This window comes from Pan troglodytes, chromosome 5, assembly GCF_028858775.2.
Source record: "Pan troglodytes isolate AG18354 chromosome 5, NHGRI_mPanTro3-v2.0_pri, whole genome shotgun sequence".
In the NCBI taxonomy this organism is placed as follows: Eukaryota; Metazoa; Chordata; class Mammalia; order Primates; family Hominidae; genus Pan; species Pan troglodytes.
Genome location: NC_072403.2, coordinates 18,903,988 through 18,925,277, shown reverse-complemented (window position 1 = coordinate 18,925,277; position 21,290 = coordinate 18,903,988). Strand labels below are relative to the sequence as shown.

General features: G+C 41.6%; 1 protein-coding gene across 13 annotated transcripts in view; it reads right to left on the bottom strand.

Moving 5' to 3' along the window:
• The window catches only part of PHACTR1 (phosphatase and actin regulator 1), a 574,604-nt gene that overhangs the window by 317,170 nt on the left and 236,144 nt on the right, over positions 1-21,290 (bottom strand). The window contains exon 1 of one of the 13 annotated variants that reach the window (XM_009450530.5): positions 18,223-18,489. The exons of 9 other annotated variants lie outside the window; for them this stretch is intronic. The gene's annotated coding sequence lies outside the window, so the exon portion shown is untranslated. Of the gene's footprint in view, positions 1-17,729; positions 18,490-21,290 lie in introns of those variants that run through there. 3 more of the 13 variants (XM_009450529.5, XM_063812100.1, XM_063812101.1) reach the window with 3 other exon arrangements.

The window sequence follows — 21,290 nt, the reverse complement described above, 5'->3', positions numbered from 1 at the left end:
AAAAATTTACAAATAGCCAGGCATTTTGGTGTGTTCTTATAGTCCCAGCTACTCAGGAGGCTGGGATGGGAGGGTTGCTTGAGCCTGGGAGGTCGAGGTTGCAGTGAGCAGTTGATCACACCACTGCACTCCAGCCTGGGTGACGGAGTGAGACCCTGTCTCATAAAAGAAAAGAAAGACCCAAAATACATAAAGAAAGGCTTTTGGCCAAACTGAACCTTCTATACCAAGCAATTGAAAATGAGCTCCTTAATAGTTAAAATGTCTCAGCGCTATAACATTTTAATGTCATTTCTGAAGAATGGATATAGAGAAAAAAATTCATTGCAGATTTTTGCAGAGTGAAGTTTTAAGAGTATTTTCATATAAATAATACAGAGCAGCCATAATTTATTAACATGTCACCCTTTTCACTCTGGTCAGGATCTTAGTGAGCTCTTCTTTAACGTGTAGCTGCAAATTAATTTTCTGGTCCATGTCCATCATGGAGGTAGCATGTTTATGCTGCTAAACATTGCAGACCAATGCCTTGTAATCTCTAGAAATGTCATAGTAAGTTTAAAAGAATGCAAAACACAGGCCATGGGCTTTCCTATTTCCTAATTTATTATTCATTTCCCATACTTCCCCCACACCTCTCACACTCATTGTAACAGATAGAGTCAGCACTCCCTTGGCCCATAACCCAGTAGCACTTACTTTTCTAATTAGAAGCTTACTGGGAACATCTACAATTGTACAGAGGGCTTTTTTCCCTGACTGTAGGAGTATGGGAGACAATGCTCAATGAAGCAGTGATCATCCAATGATGGAGAGGAAGTAAATGAATACATACCCCAATTTCTACACACTTAAATTGGAATAACTTGGAGGTATGTTTCACACAGTGGTCAGTGGCTTGAAAATAACACCTTTTACTGACTTTCTTCTCTTTTCTGTCGTACTTCCCCAAATCTCTGCTGGTATTTTCTGTGTGCACTTCTCAAAATATCGCTTGCACTCAAAATCTTATCTCTGGGTCAGCCTTTTGGAAACCCCAAACCCCAAGACGCAGCACATACTTCCTGTATCCACCAAATGTTCTGAGTTTATGAGATTGGAATTGAAAGGCACCGCAATTGAGTTGTCACCCAATTGAGTTTTCACCCAATTAGACAATGTTGGTGAACTGATTTTTATCTGGAAAAACTGAGATCTTGACAAACTGATCTCAAGGTCACATGAGTAGTTAATGTCAGAGAGCAGATATCCTGAGTCCACCAGTTTTTTACTCTGTGAGTGAGACAAATCTGGTTAACGGGCCGGGACATTTGTGAGCTAAAATACTACTTCTAGCAGAAGCCTGTCATGAGATTTGAATTGAAGGATAGAAAAAGTCCATGGTGATATGCTGAGCGTAAGAAGAGAACAAAAGATTAAGAGGATGATACAGTATGTGAAGGTGACAGGAGTTACAGAGAATGGCATTGCTTGCATTAGTCAAGGAGAAATGAGAATATATAGGGAAACTCTGAAAAGGAGCTTAAAAAATCTCACACTCCTGGCCGGGCGCGGTGGTTCACACCTGTAATCCCAGCACTTTGCAAGGCGGAGGTGGGTGGATCACAATGTCAGGAGTTTGAGACCAGCCTGGCCAATATGGTGAAACCTCGTCTCCACTAAAAATACAAAAATTAGCCGGGCGTGGTGGCGCATGCCTGTTGTTCCAGTTACTCGGGAGGCTGAGGCAGGAGAATCGCTTGAACCCTGGAGGTGGAGGTTGCAGTGAGCTGAGATCATGCCACTGCACTCCAGCCTGGGTGAGAGAGTGAGACTCCAACTCAAAAAAAAAAAAAAAAAAAAAATCCCAGCCTCTTCAACCCCTAATATATATGTTTGTTTGTTTGTTTGTTTATTTGTTTAAAGATGGTTAGTTCTCCCACCTTGAAAAAACAACCCCTTAGAACCCAGGACCCTTGAATAACAATCAATAAGCCCCTTTCTTTGCAGCGTGCCTTTGGTCAGAACAGTCAAGGCTGTCTCATGGCCTCTGGTTTTGTTCCTCTTCTGTTGGTGCCTTGACATTGACAGTTTACAGCTCTGGCAGTAAGTGAGCAACCCTAGAGCAAAATAGATAACACAGATCCTTTAAAAAACAACACGCTGACCTGTTGAAAAAGAGCTTGATGAAGCTCATATTTGTCTCGAATGAAATGGTAGAAGAGAAAGTATACCTCAAAACAGTTTCTAATGCAATGTAAACATTATTCTACGTGCCTGTTTCTTCCCATTTGTCCACATTTCCACATTCCTTTGTCATGAGACCTCTCTGAGGGCTGAACATATGAAAGTTATTTTGTAATTTATTAACTAATAATAATAATGCTTTCCAAGGAAAATGATATTCTTCATGGCACATGATCAAGTCTTTATTTTATTCCTCTAAAATTTCGAGTGGAGGAGATTTAAAATTGGAGGCAAATAAATAATAGTATTATTTAATCTAGTCTTGCTTTTGTTATTATAAATAAAGAAAAGGTTTTGAGCTTATGTTCAAGGTCAAAATGTGGAAGACTACATTTATTCTCAGACTCCTTTTAAACAAAGGGTTTCTAGAGCAGGGTGGTGGCCTAATCCTGACCCTGTGAATATGGTACCTTACATGGCAGAAGGACTTTGCAGCTGTAATTAAATTAAAGGTCCTGAGAAAAGGTTATCCTGGATCATCCAAATGGGACCAATGTAATCACAAGGGTCCCTATAAGAGGAATGCAAGAGGCCCAAAGTCAGAAAAAAAGGAGTTGTGATGGCAGAAGCAGAAGTTAGAGTGATATAGGCCAGCCACAGTGGCTCACGTCTGTAATCCCAACACTTTGGGAGGCCAAGGCAGGTGGATCACCTGAGGTCAGGAGTTCGAGACCAGCCTGATCAATACGGTGAAACCCCGTCTCTACTGAAAATACAAAAATTAGCCAGTGTGGTGGCATGTGCCTGTAGTCTCAGCAACTTGGGAGGCTGAGACAGGAGAATCGCTTGAACCCAGGAGGTGGAGGTTGCAGTGAGCCGAGATTGCACCACTGCACTCCAGCCTGAGCAAGAGTGCAGTGCGAGACTGCAGACAGAGCGAGACTCTGTCTCAAAAAAAAAAAAAAAGAAAGAAAGAAAGAAAGAAAGGAGTTAGAGTGACACCAGTGCAAGGAAAGGGCCATGAGTCACGGAATGCCGGCAGGCCAGAGAAGCTGAAAAAGACACAGAAATGGATTCTCTTCTAGAGCCTCCAGGATGATCCAGCTATGCCTATACCTTGACTTAATTCCAGTGAGATTGATTTTGGTCTTCTGACCTCCAGAACTGTGAATAAATCTAGTGTTGCTTTAGGCCACTAAATTTGTGGTAATTTATTATAACAGCAACAGAAAACTAACACAAGGGGTATGTGTAGGAATTAATGCTGGGCAATCTACCAAACAGTTCAACCTCATGCTATGCACGTGAATTCACCCAATTTCAAGGCGGCAGAGTGGAGTAGAAAGAGCAAAGCTTTAGATGAGACATCCCCTGAGTTCCAATCCTGGTTCTGCCACTTCCCGTCTGGTCTGCGTGCCTCTGGGCTATTTACCTCTCTGAGTCCTAATTACCTCACAGGTAAAGCAGTGGTTGTTTATACTATATCACATCCAATAGAATCACAACCCTACTGCAATGGCAACAAACCATCCAGATATAGTAAAAGGTATCGGTAGGTTGTTGTGAAGTTTAAATGAAATAATTTGCGTAAGGAGTCTCTACACAGTGTTTCTTATACAGTAGGTACTCAACAGAAGTCAGTTCTCTTCCTCTCACCCCAACCTTACATAGCAGGGGCTGTGTATAATACCCCAGGGAGCTTTCTAAAATGTAAAGGCTTGTATCTGCATCATTAATACCTTCCTGCCTCAACTGGGATAACAACAAAACTCCTTAGCAGGGTTTGTGAAATGCTTTTTGTATTTTAACAGCTTATTAAGACATAATTTACATATCATAAAATTCACCTGTATGTGATTCACAATAATTTCATGGGTTTTTTTTTTAGCATATTTGCAAAATTGTATTATGCATAGTGCAGAATTGCCATCACTACAGTCTAATTTTAGAACAGTTCCATCATCCTAAAAAGGAATAGGGTGGTGATTTACCACCATTCTTTATTCCCATCCTACCCCTCAGTAACTACTCATCCATATTCTGTCCCTGTGGATTTGTCTTTTTGGACATTTCGTATACATGGACTCATACAATATGCGGACTTTTGTCCTGGGTCGTATTTACATTTCCAGGCTTACCTTACCAATTTCCCGTCCCTCAGTGATAGGACAGCAAAACTGTAATTACTTTTAGTCGTTTGAGTTTTCACAGTTCCCACCCTTCTGCCTTCAGCCCTATCTATGTGCATGTGCCTTTGCCTGGAACAACCTTTGCATCCTTCAGGTATCAAAGAAGACAGCTAAGTATGATGTGCAAAGAGCCCAAGAAAGATGGTGCAAACAGGCCAAGAAAGAAAGACTAACCCTACGGCTAGTGTTGGGTGAAGATGGAATCAGAGAAGAAACAAACAAGAGGGACCCTGATTTGTTTCTTCCAGCCCTAGCTGGTTTGTGCTGCTCAGCCCTGGGACACGAGTGGGTTACATTAACTCAAAGGGCCAGGTCAGAGCACACAAGGTCTCAAAACAGGGTATTGCAATGAATAACAGGAAACACTTCATGACTATCCTGGCCATGTCTATTCTATTAATGATCATTCTACTACTTATCACTACTACACAGTTTCAGCTTATGGAGAAAATGGTTAAGAAGACATTGGCAATGATGATTGTTTTTGGTCAGCCTTTGGTTCATGCACATGAGCTACCCACGGCATAAAATGGGAAATGTTTATATGGCATCAACATCTTTCATTCTAATTTTTAATTAATTGTAATGTTTAATTAAAGCCTGTCATCATACTGCTGCTGGCAAAAAAGATGGGGTAAATAAAAATGGCTTTTTGTTTGTTTGTTTGTTTGAGACAGAGTCTTGCTCTGTTGCCCAGGCTGGAGTGCAGTGGCGAGATTTCAGCTCACTGCCACCTCTGCTTCCCGGGTTCAAACGATGCTCGTGCCTCAGCCTTCTGAGTAGCTGGCACTACAGGCACACACCACCATGCCTGGCTAATTTTTGTATTTTTAGTAGAGACAGGGTTTCATGTTGGCCAGGATGATCTTGATCTCCTGACCTTCTGCCTCGGCCTCACAACATGCTGGGATTACAGGCGTGAGCCACTACGCCGGGCCAAGAATGGCTTTTTGGTGGATTAGATTTAAATTCTAAAATACTGCTGTGCACTGAAGTCTTCTCCCTTTGGGTTTAATATTTAAATAAGTTGATGTGTTTATTAGCTAAATTGGGTCTGCATCCATCTGCCAGAATAAACAGGGACACATTCTTTTCTATGTTGCCATAGTTTTATTATCAGAAATTAGGAGTGGCCTTAAAAATAACTGCTCCTGTTGGCTAATTATTGTGAGGAAGAGAAGTTTAGTCTCAATTAAGCTAAACTGACATAATTGTCTTTGGCAGGCATTCTCTAATGTTTAAGTCCACAGTATTTAATTACCCCAACCACAGACAGCACATTCAGCTTCTTAGAGGTGCACTTTGCAGGTGACTCATCCAAGAAGATCCATCAGGACGCAGTTAAAAGCAGAATCAGATGTTCGCAGAAGCAATATTACATTCATTTTATGCTAGAGACAAGTGGATTGTAACATTTGTTCTTAACATTTGTGTTTTTTGTTTTTTTTTTTAAGATGGAGTCTCACTCTATCACCCAGGCTGGAGTGCAGTGGCATGATCTCGGCTCACTGCAACCTCCACCTCCCGGGTTCAAGCAATTCTCCTGCCTCAGCCTCCTGAGTAGCTGGGATTATAGGCGCGTGCCACCATGCCCAGCTAATTTTTTGTATTTTTAGTAGAGATGGGGTTTCACCATGTTGGCCAGGCTGGTCTCCAATTCCTGACCTCAAGTGATCCGCCTGTATTGGCCTCCCCAAGTGCTGGGATTACAGGCGTGAGCCACTGCACCTGTCCTGTTCTTAAGATTTTTAAGATAACATTTTCTCCTGATATTTTTTTGGTGCAAGATTCTGAGTTCTCAATTATGTGTCTAAGTATTTAAGCATATATTTTTGGTAGAGATGGGGTTTCACCACATTGCCTGGGCTGGTCTCAAACTCCTGGGCTCGAGTGATCCTCCCACCTCGGCCTCCTAAAATGCTGGGATTACAAGCATGAATCACCATATCGGGCCTAGGAATACCCTTGGCAGGGGTGAAAATACAGGACAGGTTGCTAGATTTTCATAGCTGAATGTCAACTCTGTAGTTAGTGTATTTGGAATCTAAAGCATTTGGCTCTTTCTTTTATCAGGAACACAGAAATAGCCACTTAAGGCTTTTACTAGAGAAGTCAAGTATGAATTCCCTGCAATCCAATACTCAGCGATTCAGATAAGATATCTGATTTTAAGAGAGGCAGACTAAAAATATTAGCTCAATTTCTCCAGGTCAGAGGTTCTCAGTGCTAGCTATACATTAGGATTGCCTGAGGTACTTTAAAAATACCTATGCCCAAGTCCCACCCAGAATATCTGAGTTAGAATTTTTAAAAGGCTGTCGAGGGTCATGAACCACTCTTCTAGAACCTTGTTTCTCCAAGTGTGGTGCGTGGACTAGCAGCATTACCATCACCTGGGAGGTTGTTAGAAATGTAATATCTTGAGCCCCACTTCAGACCTGCTGAATCAGAATCTGCGGATTGACAGGATCCCCGGGAGATTCTAATGCATTTGAAAGTTTGATAACCACTTTCTTTCTTTCTTTCTTTTTTAAAAGAAGATTCTATACATTTTTACTATCAGATCATCAAAAAGCAGCACAGCAGCAGAACTCCCTGGTGAAATGCCTTCATTGAACTCTAGTTTCATGATTTGCCTGGGGATCAGTGGAGTCCATTTGTGTCAATTATACAATTCTCATCAAATCATCAAAGACATTTTCCTACTATATATCCAATATCCCTTGTTCAAGAATCCACACAACAAAAGTCCTTTTGCATTTTAGTGACAAAAAAAGCTCACGCCACCAGATGAATTTAGTTACTCCGTAATTCAGACAGAAAGTAGAATGATGTTTTCAAGGGGCTGAGGGGAGGGTGAATGAAAAGTTATTGTTTAACGGGCAAATGTTTCACTCTTGCAAATGAAGAGTTCTGGAGAGGGATGGATGGTGGTGATGGTTGCACAATACTGTGAATGTACTTTATGCCACAAGCCTGAAGACCTAAATATAGTCACGATGCTAAATTTCATGTTATGTGTATTTTGCCATGAAAAAAAATTAAAGAAACTCAGGAAGAAAGAGAATTTTGCTTTTCCTTTTCCTGGAGTCAATAGCTCCTTTGAAGCTGCTGTTTTCCAAGCTCCTTTGTGAAATTCTACCTTAGGCTTTTAACTGCTACAATGCCAACATGATTTCAGTAGAGAAGTTATCTCTGAACCATCATTTAGCAAATGGAATGTGGGGGAAGCGGGCATGTGATTCCATGAAGGGCAAGGAGTTTGAGTGGAAATCATGGAAGCCCGTGATCACCCTTCCCTTGGGTTCTTTTCCCTGAAAGAGTTCTATAATTCTGGTGAGTGGAGAGGGCACATAACACAGACTCCCTGAAGGAATTATAAAGCCAGCTCTGCCATGTTGGAAATCTCGGTATCCAGGGCTTCTGCCCCGATAACCAAATCCAGAGCCTCTGCTCAGGCGTCTGTTAGCTCTTGGCAAAACGGAACTTCCTGTTTTCAAGATAGTGTTTTCAAATGGCTCATAAAAGCTTTCTTGGACAAAACTAGTCCTTGCAAAACAATATTTTGATGATTAAACTATAAATGAATCAGAAACATATGGAGTGAATTTCCCTTGGGTTTGGCAAAGCACACTTTGGACTTGATTCCGTCCAGGATACTTGAAAGATGGTTGCAAGTGTTTGTGGAATCAAATGCGGCTTCACTTTTCCCAGTTCCATTTCTAGGGAATGGAAGTTTAAGAAGAGATCAAAGATTTCTTAGGTTTCTTTGTCATAGCCTTTGTTTCTACACTACCAGATCTCTACACACATGCAGAATTTACTCACCTAAGAGTTACAGTTGACTGAGTATATAGCACAGTTGCCAGCAACATTGCTTTTCTCTCTCTCCCTGGTTTCAGTATAGTTCAGCAGGTTTCTTCTTTAATTTATAAATGAAGGGTTTCAGACTTGGGTTATTTCAAAGAATAGAGACTCCCTTGTAGGAGAACTCTTTTCCACTTACCTACAAAGATTCAAGCTTACTTTACTTCTCGCAACCCTCAGCATTTGAACTCTGTGGGCAGAGTTGTTTAATGGAGTGCCACAGCTCTGGAGAGAGCACCTTCCATGTGGTCAGAAAAAATGCTCACCTCCTTGGACATCTTGGAGGGCCATTTGTGAAACAAGGAAGGAGCCCAATATTCTGATAAGAGTTTTTCCCTATTATGTATTGTCCACATTTTTTAATATATGAAGATGAAACATTTGCTGTATTTGGAAACAGTTTTATCCATAAGAACAGTACTAAGAGGGCTGTGGGAACAGCCCTTAATACTTAAGTATTGAGGATTTTTTAATTTTGTAATATCTCAGGAACATGGGCAAATAATTCTCAGCAATACAAATTTGGGAAACATAAAGAGAGACTTCAGGTCTTTAAAAAGGTTCAGAGATAATTCATATCAGAGATGAAATGTAAAATGAGGACCATATCTTTTTATTCCAGCTTATCCAAATCTAGTGGAAAAATAGCATAAGCATGCTTCTCCTCTGTTCACGAGCGCATCTGTAAGTCACCTGTAGCTCCATTAATGTGAAATGCAAGAGTCACTTCTCAGTAATATATATTATATTCTAGGAAACACTGAAATGTTCACATATTTTTACTAAACAGCACAATATAACATAACACAAATAAAATGTCCAATTTTTTCAGCTACCAAATCATTTTAACCAGCCTTTTGCAATATCAACAAAACAAAACAAGAAAACCTAAAGACCAGAAGAGAAGAACAACCTTCCTGTGGGAGAAAAGAATTTGAACAAAAACATGAAGGTAGAAAAATATGTGGTGTAAGGAGAATGTTGGAAAAAGTAAAAATAAAAACAAGAAACTAGAGAACAAGGTCAGGTATCATTAACATTAGTGCTTCTCTTCCTCCAAGATCTGAAACTCCAAAATGTCTCACTGTGATCACAACCAGCCAGGGTCCCCTTGCCTGGGTTTGCATTCCCTGTTCTCTGCTTTATCAGCAGGATGTCCAGGGACAAGTTACTTTACTTCTTTGAGCCTCACTGTCCTCATCTGTAACATGGGTATAATAGTCCCTCTTTCTCTCTTATAGGGTCGTGAGGATTCAATGACATCATTTAGCAAGAGTCTCTCAGCAGCATTTAGAACACAGTGAGTGCTCAGGAAGTAACAGCTGGCCCGTCTGCCCCCAGCCTGAGTCCTTACTTGCTGCTGGAGCTGCTTCCTACCCTCCCTGCAACCTTGACTCTCAGGCCCTCCAGACTCGACCTTCCATCACCTTCACCTGACTTCAGGGTCCTCCTGCACCCCTTCCTCCTCGTAGCCCTCCACTTGTGCAGTCAGTGGCCAAAGCCTATTGATTCTACTCCCTCAATCATTTATACTTTGCCTCCTCTCTTCCATTCCTTGCCATCGCCATGTCCGGGCCCTTTAATGTCTTTAGAAATGTGTGCCATTTATGACATTCCAGTCTGAGTTCATGCTAGCTGTGCAGCTTCCGACAAGTTTCTTATTTCTCCAAGCCTCAGTTTACTTTTCTGTGGGAAGGAAATAACTAACGGATTCTCACTATTTATGGCAGTTTTGTCTCATAAAGTCACTGTGAACACTGAATTAGTGAATACTGAAACACTGCTGCTGGAGGAAATGCAAGGTGACGTCTCCGTGAGCACCTTTTCTTCAGCCCACCTGTACGTACCTTTGGTTTTCTGTTTGTTTCTGTTGAGCCATGCCAGATTTAACACATACTGTTGATTCAACAACATTGAAGCCACATGGCCAACAGCACTATCACTCATGCCTGAGCCACGCTCACTGTATGTTCTCCATAAAGCTCGTCACAGCTTCCCTGAAGTTAGAAGCACTGCATCGCACTTCAACATGATGCTTGGGGCCATTCTAAACAGCAAAACCACCGACAAAAAGCACCAAAATGCAAAAAAAAAATATGGCACAAAATAGACTGCGAAAAAGACACATCAACAGGATGAGAGCTCAAACAGGGAGGCAGAGCCTCACTTTGTTCCATCTCAGCTCAAATTTTTGCTGCTCTGCACATGTCTGTGAATGTCTGTGAAAACGCCACAAGGACTGATTTTTGGGGTTACAAATACATTCTAGTGAGTAGGCAAATTTTGCAAAAGCAGACTCCAAGAAAAATGAGGATTGACTGTACAGCCAGCCCTCTGTTCAATCCATGGGGGGGTTAAAAATGTGAGGAAAAAATAAAAAATAACAATACAGCAGTAAAAATAACACAAATGTAATAAACAATACAGTATAACAACTATTTACATAGCATTTACATTCTATTAGGTATTATACATAAGCTAGAGATGATTTAAACTGTGTGTGAGGATGTGCATAGATTATATGCAAATACTATGGACGCTATTTTATATCAGAAACTTGAGCATGGCGGGGGTAGGGGGACTGTGGGACAGAGTGGAGATGTCCAGGAACCTGCACTGTGGTTCCCTATGGATATCAAGGGAAGACTGTGTTTGTACCTAAACAGATCTTGGAAAAATGAGGAACAGCTGTATTTGTACCTACCATGCAGGCTTGCTGTGCCGATTAAAGGACATAATCTAAGAAGTAACTGCTAGGCAATTAACAAGTGAGAGCTATTATTATTATTTATTATCATTATTATTTATTACCATTATGTTCCCCACTGCTGCAGTTGCATTTGTAACTGATGGTGCCCCCATCAACTTCCATTCACTCCACCTAACACACAGACTTAAACTCTGACCATGTCACTTCTGGGCTTGGTATTCAAATTCTTTTCAATGCATCTACCATCGGTCCCTTTCTCTCTACCCTCTCGTTCAACAAAACTGGCCTGGCCACCATACCTCATGTACACTCCAGCCGTGCCTTCCCCTATGAATTGGCATTCCACTTACTCTCCTTCCTTTGCGGAAAATGTCTCCTGCCTCCCTCCTTCTGTTCCCCATTCTCCTGTATTAAAATATACCTATTCAGCTCTCAAGACTCTTAGGTTAAAAACATCTCTAAAGCCTTTTCTAGCCAGAATTAATATCTCCCTCTTATCATCCTCAATAATCTTTTTTTTCTGTTCTCATGGAAGCTGTCATTTTCTATATTTTGTTAAAATTTTATGTACATGTTTTATTTCCCTGAATAGGTATGAGTAGCTTTGATTCCTTTTCTCATATACTGCGGAACTCTTTGCACCATACCTTGTCTTTAGAACAGTAGATAATAAATGCTTACTGATTAAATACAACAACAAAAATACTCACAGGGTAGTTGGCTTTGCTTTACTGAAAAAGACATCATATCTATAAAAACACTTTTTTTTTAACTTGAGAAAGTCTACATATGAACAAACCAACTTTAAGTTAAAAAGAGAGTTCGTAATTTATACAAAAGCTAAAGGGAGCCAATATTAACTAGTTTTCTTAAAGTCTGGTGACTTGTTTCTGAACATTTGTCCTAAACATTTTCAGCCTCCAGGCCCTTTTTTGGGCAAGTTATGAACCTTGAAATCAGAGCTAAATAATACAGGTGCCAACATACTCCGAATTACATCACAGGGTCTTTCAACAGCCTCATTCTAATAACAACAAGAGCACTTCACACTTGGCGAGTTCACTGTATCTAAATAGCTTGAAGCTTGGGCAAACTAATTTTGTACACTAACCTGTTGCTTCTCTGCCTCTGAAATGGAGCCTGGTAGAGGGTAAGCCTGTCTACTCATGACTGAGTATGTTCCTGTTTGTGAGAATCAGGAGGTGGGAATCAAAACGCCTAGATCATAACGCCCAGGGAACAAATCCTTCTCGGGCACTGGAGGCATACCGTATTTTTAATGAAGAAAGACACGGCAGGGTGTTTTACAAGTTACTAAATGTGTGCTCCTTTGTTCCTCCTAATATATTTTTTCACCATCGTCAGTTGGTTTGTTTTTTTTTTAAAGAAAATCAAAGTACATGTCTTGCCTGAATGATTTCCCCCTTTATGTTGCATTTTCCTGTTTGAATGGAGGATCCAGGCTGCTACCAGGGAACTGGTCTATGCCTTACCAAAGTGTGCAAATGGTCCCGGTAACGGTGCAGCTGTGGAGGGGAAGAGGAAGCAGTGAGCAGGCTCACCCTCATCTGTGGGCGCCTGCAAATCACCTGCTCTACTCTTGTTATTACTTTTTCGTCCATGCCTTTTCATGTCTGTTAATTTGGAAGAAGCGTCAGTTCCTCTGCACTTCCCATATTTGTGAGAATACCTCAGCTATGAGCTGGACTTCCTGTCTCTTTCTCTGAATTCTGAGATCCAACATTTAGAAAGGAAGTGACTTGTAAATACCACTTGCAAATCCTCTTCCTCTGTACTGACCAATTCTGTTTCAAAAATATATAAATCAATGTGTGTGTGTGTGTGTGCATGCATGTGCTGAGGTGTGTGTATTTCAAGGAACCATATCCTTGAATATCACTGTTCATGCTGAATGGAGACAGGGAGAGCTGGGGACTGACTGAAGAAATGGAGAAGGCCATGCTTGATTCTGCAGAACATGGCAGGAACCTGGATGACAGGATCAATCTTCCTGTAAGTGATGAAACAGTGAAAGGAAGTGGGAAATTATCCAGAGACATGCCGTAATCCTTTTGACCTCAAAGGAACATCTAATTCAAAACTATGTTAAATCCATTCTCCAAGAACAGCTGTCACCACGGAGCTGCAAAACTTGTTAGGTACAATCTACCAGTGCTTTGACAGAATGCCCAGGTGGAAGTCAATAAAACAAGGTCCTCCCTTTCCCTTGAGATTAATATACTCTAGAGAGTCAAGCTTCTCTGGAAGCTTGGCCCAGGTCTACCAGGCTGCCTTTCCTGGAGTCTCCTCACAGCAGTTTGGTGACACCATTTTCTTCTAAGGCTGTACCATGTTCCCTAATGGACCTGATCAATTCCTAAAACAAGAAGAATGCATTTTTAATGAGTTTTCTTCATTAACTTGATAGCTGTTGGGGGCCAAATTGTGCTCCCTCCTAAATTCATATGTTGAGGCCCTGACCCCTAGTATGTGACCTCAGAATGTGACTGTATTTGGAGAAAGGGCCTTGAAAGAGATGATTAAGATTAAATGGGGTCATAAGGGTGAGGGATAATCCAATATGACTGGTGTCTTTATAGAAGAGATTAGAGCCAGGCACAGTGGCTCATCCCAGCATTTTGGGAGGCCAAGGAGGGAGATCACTTGAGCCCAGGAGTTTGAGACCAGCCTGGATAACATAGCAAGACTCTGTCACTACAAAAAATTAAAAAATAAAGAAATTAGCTAAGGTGGTGTCATACCCCTGTGGTCCCAGCTACACAGAAGGCTGAGGTGGGAGGTTCACTTGAGCCCAGGAGATCAAGGCTGCAGAGAGCTGAGATCACACCACTGCACCCAAACCCGGGTGACAGAGACAGATCCTGACTCAAAACCAAAAACAAAAACAACAAAAAAAGAGAAGGAGACTAGGGCACAGACACCCACAGACCAAGGGGCAACTATGTGGGAGGATGAGGTGAGAACGTGGCCATCTACAAGCCAAGGAGCAAGACCTCAGGAAAAATCAACATTACCAGTACCGCAGTCTTGGACCTCCAGCCTCCAAAACTGTGAGAAAATAAATTTCTATTGTTTAAGCTACCCAGTAGTATTTTGTTATGGCAGTCTTAGCCAACTCATACATTAGCTATGGACTATCCAAGGTGATTTTCTTCATTACTATCTATAAGAAAATTCTGGTTTTCAGTAACACACATATTCCTTCTTTGGGAGGTCAATTTCTTTAATCCCAAATAGTTATCAACATAAGTTTGTACTTTAGGTTCTTGTCTTCCTTTCAGTTTGGACACAGGATATCATATGTTCCTCTTCAATAACCTGACAGTAGGGTAGGAATTATTTTTACTATTTTATAAGTGAAGAAACTGACTCAATGGCATGATTTACCCAGGGCACATGAATTTATAACCAAGTCTTTCAATACCGCTTTCCCTGCTGCTTCTCCAACATTCCACTCCTTCTTCTTTTTCCCTAGTATTAGAATATACCCAAGTTTGGGTGTTTTTCCATCTCAATTGTTTTTGAAACTTGTTTCTCATCTTTCTGTATTCTGTTGGATTACTTTTTTTTGTTTCTCTTAATTTTAGACATTTGTGTTATCTTTGTCATGGATTTCTTAGAAGAAGACACCCTACACTATTTTTCACTCTGCCTTCTTTAGGACAAGTTCCAGGAGAGATTTTTTTTTATCCAGTTAGTTTCCTAGAGAAGCTCAAGCTATACCTAGAGAACCTTTTATGAAACCCTTTCCTTGCAACCGTGGATCCTGAACTTTGTAGGAAGCTGAATACTCATGGAATGCCAAACTTAAGGGCCTTTGGCATCTTTACCCTTTAGAGTAATTATGCTACTGTCTTTGGACTTTACAGTATACTATCAGGAGTTTGCTTGATGAGAGGCATTAAATCCCCATGTTAGGAGACTGCAAAAAGAAAATAAAAACACAGTCATTAAGGGGCCATTTAAGGGTAGTAGATTCTGTGTTGTCCCTAGTGGAGGCTTGGAATTGTATAGTCATGGATCACTATAGCCCATCTGCGGGAATTTTCCAAGTGGGGTAAAAGCCTACAGGATCCCTGAGCCCATCAGATTCAGGATGAGAAAAGGGCAGAATCACAACTTATAGCATGGCTGAGGCAGGAAAAATCAAACCCACTACATCCATTAGAAGGTGTTTGGGGCTGCCCGGAGACAAGGGCTACTTTGTCCTTGTTGGACCCTCCCTGGTGTGGGGTCGCTGTGACCCAGTGGTAGAGTGCAGGGAGTCTGGGGACAAATGTTGTTTATCTGGTGCTGCCACTGATGCCCTCTGTGGCTTAAACCAGTTCAATTGACCCTTCTGTCCAAAACACGCAGACGCTCGTGCCTTCTCATCTAGAGAAATACAAGTGTTATTGAATTAATTCCAAAATATTTGTAGGAGCACAAATGTGAGCTAAAGTTTCACACATAGTCTTTACTCACTGGCACATTCAAGGGAAAAAGTGACCTGGTTTTTCAAGTACTTTGTGGTCACTAGACACCATAAATGATAACAACAATAATAGCACGTACTTTTTCAGGCACTAAGTGTGCCAGGCACAGCACTACGCGATGTTCTATATAATTTACTTCCCATACAGCCTGTGAGGTAAAGCAATGTTACTCTCCAATTTTATGGATGAGGAAACTGAGCCTTAGAAAGGTCAACAAACTTTCTCAATGTCACTCACTGAAAAGGTAGCAGAATTGGAATGGAAACCTCAGTCAACCTAACTAAAAAAAAACTTAAGCTTTTAATCAAAGCACCTTGATTTCCATAAAGACTGAATTTTCAAAATCTGTCCTATTTCACCAGTTGTCCCACAAACTGTTGGACTATCCCAGAAATGAACAAAACCTGGCATCCAAACTGCATTTCTCAGACTGTTTCTCACGCTGAAAGCAACATAAAAGTCCTCTGTAAGATCACAAGTCCTGGTCCTTGATATAGAAAATGTGGGCACCATGATCTATGCAGAGGAGCAAATTTTAGAGAATTAGAGTGGAAGGCAATGCACTCAAAACCAAAACTATTTTGAGCATCTTGTTATCTTCTGTGATTTGGGAGGCACTAAAGAGCCTTGTAGTACCTGGAGGTCATCCTTATGAATCTCAGTCCTCATGATATTATTGAAGTGTAGAAAGGTAGGTTTCCAGCAAGTTTCAACAGATGGAAATCCAGATAAAAGGAACTCACTCTGCTGATATTAATTATTTAAGCAATGTTTTCTCGAGGGACTGTCATGGCCTTAAAAAGGGGCTCTATGAGCTGTTCTTTTATATTATGAATATTTGTAATACTATAGCATCTACATTTCAAGTGTGGGCTTTAGTGAAAAACTTTGTTATGCTTTTTTGGCTTTGTTGTTTAGTTTTGTTTGTTGAGCATCAGAAGAGATGGGAGTGATAGGGCCACAGTAGAGAAAAGACTAAAAATTCACGATCCACAGTCTTTTTGCTTCCCAAATGTGGACCATGGTTTTGACGATTTAAGAACCACAGATTTAAGATCATTTTTTAATTCCGATATACAAATATCCTCTTAAAAGATAATTGTACCACTTTAAAGAGTTGTTTCTATTTTCTTTTCTTTCTTTTCTTTTTTTTTTTTTTTTTGAGATAAAGTCTCACTTTATCACCCAGGCAAGAGGGCAGTGGTGAGATCTGGGCTCACTGCAGCCTCCACCTCCTGGGTTCAAGCTATTCTCATGCCACAGCCTCCCCAGTAGCTGGGACTACAGGTGTGTGCCACCACACCCAGCTAATTTTTGTATTTTTAGTAGAGACAGGGTTTCACCATGTTGGCCAGGCTGGTCTTGAACTCCTGACCTCAAGTGATCCACCTGCCTTGGTCTCCCACAGTGCTGGGATTATAGGCATGAGCCACCGCGCCCGACCCCTCTTTAAAGAGTTGTTTCTATCAGATACATTCAACTCATATAATTTGCCCAAACTGAGAGAAATGCAGAAAAAGAAGGAAAGGCAGTGAAAACCTGAAGGCCTCTTTGTAGATATTATTCTAAGGACACTTTCCTTTTGGTTCTAACATCACCATATTTTGTTTAGAGCAGCTCATGGGGCCAAACAATAAAAAAGAAATAACAATTAGAAATGAACTCTTTCAAACTAACACCTTGTCTATTTCTCAGGCTCTTTAGAAGTCAGTGTTAAAAGAATCGATGTAGCATTTCTTATTCATGCTGAGTGAGCTGTTATCAGTTCCCGTATTGATTTTTATCTCCACGCAGCAAGCCTCAAAATGCCACTGCCCCAAGCTGGAATCCCACCAAGCCTATCCCTTATGTTTCCGTTTATTTTCCAAGTCGTCTTTCCTTTTTCTTCAGCCACAAATTCTCCCTGAACCCACTTTCCCCAAAATAACAGCTGCGGATTCCATTTTTCCTTTCCTGTCTCTTTAAGTCAGAAACTTCCTGAGGTTCCTAAGAGCTGCCTGCCTCAGCAGGCACCAGGACTCCCAGCAAGTCTCCATTGCAGTGAGATTTGCAAGTGAATCTCCTTTGAAAATCATCACCAGTTTTGTATCCATCTCTTCTGACTTTGAGGCGTCTACACTAACACCGTGGGCTCCAGCCTATCCTATGAACCCGGCCCGAGGATTTCAAAACCAAATCTATTGATACTGGCAGCTCCATCAAAGGAAAATTCTCTAAACCGAACAAAGCATAAAACCAATACAAAATCCATCTAACAAATAAACAAAAGGCAATAACATGATTTCAGACGCCAATGCCTACCTTAAAGGCTGCCCAAAGCTCTTTGCTCCCACATGCATCCGCCTCTCTGGGTCTGTTTCCTGGCTTTCCAATAGCTGTGCTTTCTTAAATTGAGCAACAGTCTCCTCAAGTGTCGGGCTCTGAAAATACACATGCTACACACGCCCATGCAGCCTCTCGGTGCCAGGCAGCCCCTTCGCCTTCCTTCCCGGCCGTGCCAATTCCCTGGCCGCTGACCAGCTCCCACGTGGGATGGAATGGAGAAGGGGAGGGTGTCAACCAAAGTCGGGGGATGGATTCAACTCACCGTGGACTAGGTGGCCACCCATCTGGCATGAAGGGTCCATTTTATCCCTTTTCTAACCTAAAACCGCCTCCACGATGGTCTCTCCAGCCTCACTCAGAGCCCAGAACAGTTGGCAGGCACACCAACCCCTCCTGGGTGTGACCTGCGGGTACTCAGACCTCTCTACAGTGGCAGCCTCCAGCCGGTGGGGCACAGACTGCCTCTTACCTTCACAGAGCCCCAGTCCTTAGAAGCCCAGCTGGCGTCTCCAAGGAGTCCTGCGTTTTACTTGACATCGGAGGCAACCGGTTTCAGAAACAGGGAACATTTCAAAATGAAACAGAAAGTAACCGGGGGATCCAAACCAGACCCCCGACCTGCCTCGGCCGTCCCCAATCTCTGGGAGTCTTCTGACTCAGCAAGCCCGTACAGCTGTTTCAGCCTGGAGAGGATTCAGAGGAAATGCAGCTTGGAAGTCTGGAACTCACGGCCTGGGCTTTTTTTTTTTTTTTTTTTTTTTTTTTTTTTTTTTTAGAGTATTTGTTGAGCTTTTTAACATGCAGTTTGTCTCCTTCTGCAGGGAATTACTCAGTGATCCCATCACCTGACTCAGGGCAGTTCCATTATATAATTCGAACTGCTATTAGATCGCTGATCGGAAAACCACACTTGCCTCCCCTTTCCCCCACCCCCCAGCATCATCCACCCCACCCCGCCCCCTAGGAAGGGAAGAGGGAGGGAGACCTCAAAACGTGACACAATGACAATTAACTTTCCTTGAACCTTCCCTGGAAGGACTGCATTTTTGCAATGCACTTTAGTTCCCTTCGGTTCAATTCTGGAGGAGAGGACCTCCCAAATGCCCATGAGGAGTGAGTGGGAATTTCTCAGGATGGGACGGTAGCAGCTTTCTCGATTTTCTTTTAGGATGGTTCTCTGTAGGTGGGATAAGGCGCTGAATGGATTTTCAAATGATCAAGTGCGTCATCAGTTGAAAAGCTTCAGGTAGATTTATAAAACACGTGCAAATAAAACCTAAAACCGAGAATCTTCTATTATTTTTTGCCACATTTCCGCGAAATGCCAAAGGGGTGGCTTGGATTGAGGGGTCTTGAGCCGAAACCCCTGCCCTGACCTCGATCCTCATAAACCCTCTCCAGCCACCTCAAATAAGCATAATGCCCAAGGGACAACATCTTGCTTTGCTAGGCAAACACTTCTGAAAGGGCAAGCCCCCAGTCTCCACTTTCAACCATATTGCAACCCCTCAGGCCACTCTAGATAGACATTTTGAAGCCACGCCTGTCCTAGGTGAAGGTAATAGTAATAATTCCTCAATGCCCCCAGTCCCTGTCTTAGCATCTGTTATCTCTGTCCAGATGATACCCACTAAGGAGCAAGCATGTTCAAACAGAATCGACCCATGAGTGGAACTTAAGTGGCAATCAATGAGGGTAACACCTAAAGCATCACACAATATGACGATCAAGTTAAAAAACACTCCAGCCCATTTGCTTTTTCCATGTCAAAGCGCAGATGAACTATCTGCATAGCTCTCGGCTCCCAATCTTCTCCCAGCCAGTGAAGGCTTGTTGCTGAATACAGGAAAAGAACTATTTATGTTGATGAGAACAAATGCTAATGTTGGTCAGCCTTGTATGGGTTTTTCTAGTCTCACTCCTTTTCTCTCTCCTGGATCTTCCCAACCCATAATCACCAGAGGAAACTACTTTCTCCCTCCTGCCTTCCTCCACTATTGTAAGTAATGTTAGACACTATTTTCATGTTAAAATATGTGACATTAGACAGATACTGTACCCTAAGAATCACTTTCAAAACACTTTGTAACTATCTATCCACATACCCCCCTGAGGTCAGCATGGGGTAATGACTGTTCTTATGGAGACCCAGAGAAGCCAGTGTCATAGGCGGGAGTTAGAAGACGGGTCTCCTACTCTTGGTGTTCCGCTTTGCAGAGGAAAACCCAGATAGACATGAGAAAAATATAAATGTGTAACCCTGAAAACCTGAATGACAGATTGATGTCTGTTTAGGTCTCTCCCTCCAGGTGTAGTAAATACAAGCTATTGTGGCCGTTGCTATAGTAACTTCTTTCTTAATAAGAATAAAGACACATAGGAAGGTGTTAGAAAACATCAGGTGGTGAGACATTCCTCAGTAGTGGGAGGAGGACGCAGTAATAAAAAATATACCCTTGGCCTGTACATAGTCCTTAAATACTGGCACTGCAAATCTCAAATTTCTTAGACCAGCACTGTTCAATAGAAATATAATGTGGGGCCAGGCATGGTGGCTCAATCCTGTAATCCCAGTGCTTTGGGAGGCCAGGCGAGAATAGGAGTTTGAGACCAGTCTGGACAACATAGCAAGACCCCGTTGCTATAAAATTTTTTTTTTAATTAAAAAATTAGCTGGTTGTGTGCACCTGTAATTCCAGCTACTGGGGAGGTTGAGGTGGGAGGATCCCTTGAGCCCAGGAGGTCAAAGCTACGGTGAGCCACGACTGTACTACTGCACTCCAGCCTGGGCAACAAAGCAAGATGCTATCTCTCTCAAAAAAAAAAAAAGAGGAAATACAATGTGAGCTATAGATGTAATTTTCAATTTTCTAGTAGTCATATTAAAAATTTTTAAGGGAAATTATTTTTGTAATATATCTTATTTAATCCCATATACCCAAAACATTATTTCAATATGTAATCAATATAAAAATTAATGAAATATTATGTATTCTTTTCATACTGAATATCTGAATATTGGTAAGTGTTTTATACCCTCATCACATCTCAAATAAGACTAGCCACATTTCAAGTGCCCAGTAGCCACATGTGGTTAGTGGTTATCACATTAGATGGCCAAGCCCTGGATTATATATGGCCATTTTGAGGTTAGAATTTATTTTAGGGGAACAAATTTGTCTATCCCTACTTGCACATTTTAGAAAAATAAATTGTATTAATTTGGTTCTAGCCCTGTGGCATAATTCAAGTGGTAATCTCTTGGGTGGAACAATAAAACATCAAATAAGCCTGGAATTGAAATAGTATTAAAGATTCAACTTCTTTCTTGCCACTAGAGGATCATGAAGATTAAAACATCAATCTCAGGTTTGTAAAAAGTTCTTTCCTTGTGTTGCCCCAGTTGCCCAAGCTCAGGCCCCCAAAGTCTTATCTTGACTTGACTCTACTTTCTACACATCCTCTCTCTCTGCCCATTTCCCCTAGCCCTCCTAATAGACCCCTCAATCTTATCAAGTCTACCTGTCACCTTTTCTC